Consider the following 5,447-nt stretch of genomic DNA (forward strand, 5'->3'; position numbering starts at 1 on the left):
TTCTGGTTTCCTCAGTGTGTATGCCCAGCAGTGGGAGTGCTGGGTCATATGGCAGTTCTATTTCCAGTTTTTTAAGGAATCTCCACACTGTTCTCCATAGTGGCTATACTAGTTTGCATTTCCACCAACAGTGTAAGAGGGTTCCCTTTTCTCCACATCCTCTCCAGCATTTATTGCTTGTAGACTTTTGGATCACAGCCATGCTTGGAGCTGGTGCACTGGGATGACCCAGAGGGATGGTATGGGGAGGGAGGTGGGAGGGGGGATCAGGATTGGGAACATGTGTACACCCGTGGTGGATTCATGTTGATGTATGGCAAAACCAATACAATATTGTAAAGTAATGAGCCTCTAATTAAAATAAATAAATTTAAATTAAAAAAATGAAAAAAAGAAACCTTCTAGACTTCTTTGACTCTTCAAACCAGGTGTGGGTATAACTTTGATTAAAAGAATGGGGGTGGAGGGACAACAGAAGAGGAACAAACAGAGTTTTCCCATAGAAAATTGAGTATTTGCATCTGGTGAAAACTTTGTAATGTGTCTCTAGCTGAGATGAAAAAATTTTGGCCCAAGAAATACTAAACAGGATGCAGACAATGAAAGAAACTGTCCAATTCAGTGGAACGACAGTTGTCAGCTGCATATAAGCCAGCCTGACTCACCCTAGAGTTGGAGGACAGTGGCCAAAATTTCAAGCCCAGAATCTGCCCCTCTTTATAGCCACCCTGATTTTCTAGTCTGGCTCAGCTGTTACCTGCAGCTTGGTTTTATTTCTAGATATCAGCCCAGCTTCTAGTATCTGGAATTATGTTTCATGTTAATTTTACAGCTTTTGCTTATTTGAGAGACCCAAGTCTGTTTCAAAGCCAAGGATTTTCCATGGCTGTTCTTTTGCAGGACTGTGCTATGGCTGGGTCATTCTCTGGCTGCCCCCTTCTTGTTATCTATGTCTTCTTCAAATGGGTATCCTCAGAGGCCTTTCCTGACCACTCAAACCAAAGGCACACTCTTCCACGGCCCCCATCACTGTTTTTTCACCTCAGTTTGTTTTATTCATAGTATTTGTCAGGATGTGAAATCACTCTGCTCATTTATTTTGTCTTCTTTGTTTTATTCACCATAGTAACTCTGAAGCCTACAAGTATCTGGCATTTATTAGCTACCCAATAAATAATTGTTGAGTGGAAAAATGGATTGGGTAGTGTATGAGTTAGTTTTACTGCAATAATGCTAAATAACAAATCTTCCTTAAAACTCGATGTCTGAAAAACCACAAGCATTCCTTTCTTGACCATGAATCTATGGGTCAGCTTGACTTCAGCTGATCTCAGCGAGCTTGGCTGGGCTTGGCTCCAGGCTGTGGGTTGTGTTCAGTTCTGCACCGTGTGTTTCTTCATTCTCTTTGGGCTAAAGACTGCCTGGGGCATGTTCTTTCAGTAGATCACTGGAAAATAAGAAGGCAGGCAAAATCATGTCATGCTTCCTGAAGCCTTGGCTGTGATTGGCACACCATTCCTTCTGTGCACTTTCCACAGGTCATAGAAAGTCACAAGACCAAGACCAACATCAAAGAGGTGGGAAAGTATTAATGTATTCTGCCCACTATTATTCAGGATTATGATGCATAACTCAAAACATATACCCAGAGAGAAATATCCATATCATTGCTGCTAATTAAATATTGAGTGTGCCATAAGATATTAAACTATATAAAGAATTTTATCTTATCCAACCAGTTCCTTTTGCACTTGAGGAAACAGATCCAAAGAAATGAGAGTGAAAGAACACTGCCAAGTTACATGGTAAAAAGGATGGATGTATAATCCTATTAAAGGGGAGAGAAGAATTAGGATCAATAATTCAATCTGAAATGAATGAATGAATGCAAGAATGAACGGGACTGACAGAAAAAAGGCAGCAGAGAGAGAAACTGAAGACATAAGAGAAAAAGCAAGGTCTTGGAGAAGGCAGGGAATGGAGGCATTTGTGGAAGGTGGGCCTTGGAAAGGAAGGGTTCTGATGGAAGGGAGCATAGAATGGTAGGTGTGTGGACATATTTCTGGTTTGTAATGAAGGAATCGTAAGAGCTGGAAGAGTTCAGGTCTGTGAGAAAGAGTGCAGCACTTGACTGGTGTACTCTATCTACCATGATGTGCCTGGCAGTAACACATTCAGATACAATGTGACCTCAGAGTTCCCAATCAGCTAGCTGCCTCACTTAATAGCGCTGCACAAGGAGTGGCTTCTGTTGAGCACCAAAAGTCAGTGAGTAACAGCATCATTGCACTGGATGACCACCTGTCTTCTCAAGGAAACAAGTGTGAGAGTCATTTGCTGAAAGCAAAAGAAGCAAGAGTGGTATAGGTAGCTTGTAGTAAATGATAAGGATTTGGAATAATATGTAAGGGAAATGGGGAAAAGTAGCCAAAAATACCTTAAGAGCTGACCACCAACAGAGGGCTGGCTTCCCTCAGATTAGACCATGGATGGCAGCAGCATCCATCTACATGGCTGTATGATTGCCTCTGGCACTCCTTCCTTCCGCCATTTATGGAATGCTTCCTGAAGGCCATAAAAAAAGTTCCTAGTTCCAAGCAGATGATGGTTTAATCAATACATTGCAAAACGTTTTAATAACAAGAGAAAGGACTCTGTTATAATTCAGAACTTAAAGCAAAAAACTGAAGCATGGATTCATGCAAATGCAACCTTTCCATCTCATCTGCCTGTATCAAATATCACTGCCATTTAATTTTCTAATAAATTACACACATTGACAGTGTTTAAATGCAAAGTTTAATGAAGTCAATAAAATATGGGCATAAATCAGTAGAATGTAAATTCCATTCCTGTCCTTTACTACCTAATTGAGAGATAAATGTCATTTACCTTGAGATAATATTTTCATAAAAGCACTTAGAGGAGCTTCAGCTCTGATATTTCACAAGGATCACTACTGACCACTATTATTTATGATGACACTAAATTAAAAACACATATGTGGATAGAAACATCCCTATCATTGCTGCTGATTAAATATTAAGTGTGAGTGTGACAGAATGATAAAACTGTAAAGAACTTTGCTTCAGCCCAACTGTGTCATATATAGATGATTTTTTAAAAGGCATGAGGAAATGAAATAAATTATTTTTTCAGGAGGCACATAGCAAATTAATTGCAAAATAGAAATAAGTCCCAAATCTCCTGATTCCCACTCTAGGGTCATTCCACTGTAGCAGCAGACTGCTTGCCCATCCTCAACAGTCTCATCATGCAGGGGCCTCAGTTGCCAGGACAAAGAAAGAAAAGAAAAATATCAAAGGGGTAGGTGTACACACCATCATCACTCTCTGTCCTTTAGGTGCTCAGAGGAGCAGCCCCCATCACCGACAAATTGACAGGCACACAACCTATCGGGAAAAGTGCACCATCAATGCCAAACACACCTGGGGGCCCATGGAAGCAGAGTATCAGCCACTCACAGATGCTTTCTGCAAGCAGAATGCATACCAGCTAAAAACTTGAATGAGCATGGTCATTGTGAGGGAGCACAGAACACAAAGTGTCATTTGCTTTATTTTGGAAACCTCATGAAGTCACTGCTTACTCAGCCGCAGGACAGCCAGCGTGTCTACTGTTCACCCTCATTTTCACTAACCTACCCTGGATGCAAACTAATTAAGGGAGATAATGGGCTCTTTAACTATGTGATTTCCACCCTCTGTAAATCTCCTTTCTTAGTCTGCTCCTGCAGCTAGAGTAAAATATCACAGATTGAGTTGCTTGGAGACAACATAAATTTATTTCTCCCAGTTCTGGAGACCAGGAAGGCCAGGATCACAGTGCAAGCTGACTTGTTTTTTGGTTCACTTTCTGCTGCATAGCTAGCACCCTCTTGCTGTGTCTTCACAGAATGGAAGGGAAGTAAGCAAGGTCTCTGAGGGCTCTTTCCAGTTTAGTTCAGTTCAGTTGCTCAGTCGTGTCCAACTCTTTGCAACCCCATTAATCGCAGCAGGCCAGGCCTCCCTGTCCATCACCAAATCCCGGAGTTCACCCAGACTCATGTCTATCGAGTCAGTGATGCCATCCAGCCATCTCATCCTCTGTCGTCTCCTTCTCCTCATGCCCCCAATCCCTCCCAGCATCAGAGTCTTTTCCAATGAGTCAACTCTTCGCATGAGGTGGCCAAAGTACTGGAGTTTCAGCTTTAGCATCAGTCCTTCCAAAGAAGTCCCAGGGCTGATCTCCTTTAGAATGGACTGGTTGGATCTCTTTGCAGTCCAAGGGACTCTCAAGAGTCTTCTCCAACACCACAGCTCAAAAGCATCAATTCTTCAGTGCTCAGCTTTCTTCACAGTCCAACTCTCCCATCCATACATGACCACAGGAAAAACCATAGCGTTGACTAGATGGGACCTTTGTTGGCAAAGTAATGTCTCTGCTTTTGAATATGCTATCTAGGATGGTCATAACTTTCCTCCCAAGGAGTAAGCATCTTTTAGTTTCATGGCTTCAGTCACCATCTGCAGTGATTTTGGAGCCCAAAAAATAAAGTCTGACACTGTTTCCACTGTTTCCCCATCTATTTGCCATGAAGTGATGGGACCAGATGCCATGATCTTTGTTTTCTGAATGTTGAGTTTTAAGCCAATTTTTTCACTCTCCTCTTTCACTTTCATCAAGAGGCTTTTTAGTTCCTCTTCACTTTCTGCCATAAGGGTGGTATCATCTGCATATCTGAAGTTATTGATATTTCTCTTGGAAAACTTGATTCCAGCTTGTGCTTCTTCCAGCCCAGCGTTTCTCATGATGTACTCTTTATAGAAGTTAAATAAGCAGGGTGACAATATACAGCCTTAACGTACTCTTTTTCCTATTTGGAACTAGTCTGTTGTTCCATGTCCAGTTCTAACTGTTTCTTCCTGACCTGCATACAAATTTCTCAAGAGGCAGGTCAGGTGATCTGGTATTCCTATCTCTTTCAGATTTTCCACAGTTTATTGTGATCCACACAGTCAAAGGCTTTGGCATAGTCAATAAAGCAGAAATAGATGTTTTTCTGGAACTCTCTTGCTTTATCAATGATCCAGCAGATGTTGGCAATTTGGTCTCTGGTTCCTCTGCCTTTTCTAAAACCAGCTTGAACATCAGGAAGTTCACTGTTCACATATTGCTGAAGCCTGGCTTAGAGAATTTTGAGCATTACTTTACTAGCGTGTGAGATGAGTGCATTGTGCGGTAGTTTGAGCATTCTTTGGCATTGCCTTTCTTTGGGATTGGAATGAACACTGACCTTTTCCAGTCCTGTGGCCACTGCTGAGTTTTCCAAATTTGCTGGCATATTGAGTGCAGCACTTTCACAGCATCATCTTTCAGGATTTGAAATAACTCAATTGGAATTCCATCACCTCCACTAGCTTTGTTCGTTGTGATGCTTTCTAAGG

The 5,447-nt window shown here is 41.7% G+C and overlaps 1 long non-coding RNA gene across 1 annotated transcript; it reads right to left on the reverse strand.

Annotated features, from left to right (window-relative positions):
- Positions 1-1,156: 1,156 nt before the first annotated feature.
- On the reverse strand, positions 1,157-3,249 carry LOC133261177 (uncharacterized). The gene is made up of 3 exons (XR_009741036.1): positions 2,438-3,249; positions 2,222-2,337; positions 1,157-1,447 (listed from the first exon to the last, which is right to left on the reverse strand). It is a non-coding gene; the product is annotated as an uncharacterized LOC133261177 (long non-coding RNA).
- Between the last annotated feature and the right edge of the window lie 2,198 nt (positions 3,250-5,447).

Source organism: Bos javanicus, chromosome 15 (assembly GCF_032452875.1).
Source record: "Bos javanicus breed banteng chromosome 15, ARS-OSU_banteng_1.0, whole genome shotgun sequence".
NCBI classification, from domain to species: Eukaryota; Metazoa; Chordata; class Mammalia; order Artiodactyla; family Bovidae; genus Bos; species Bos javanicus.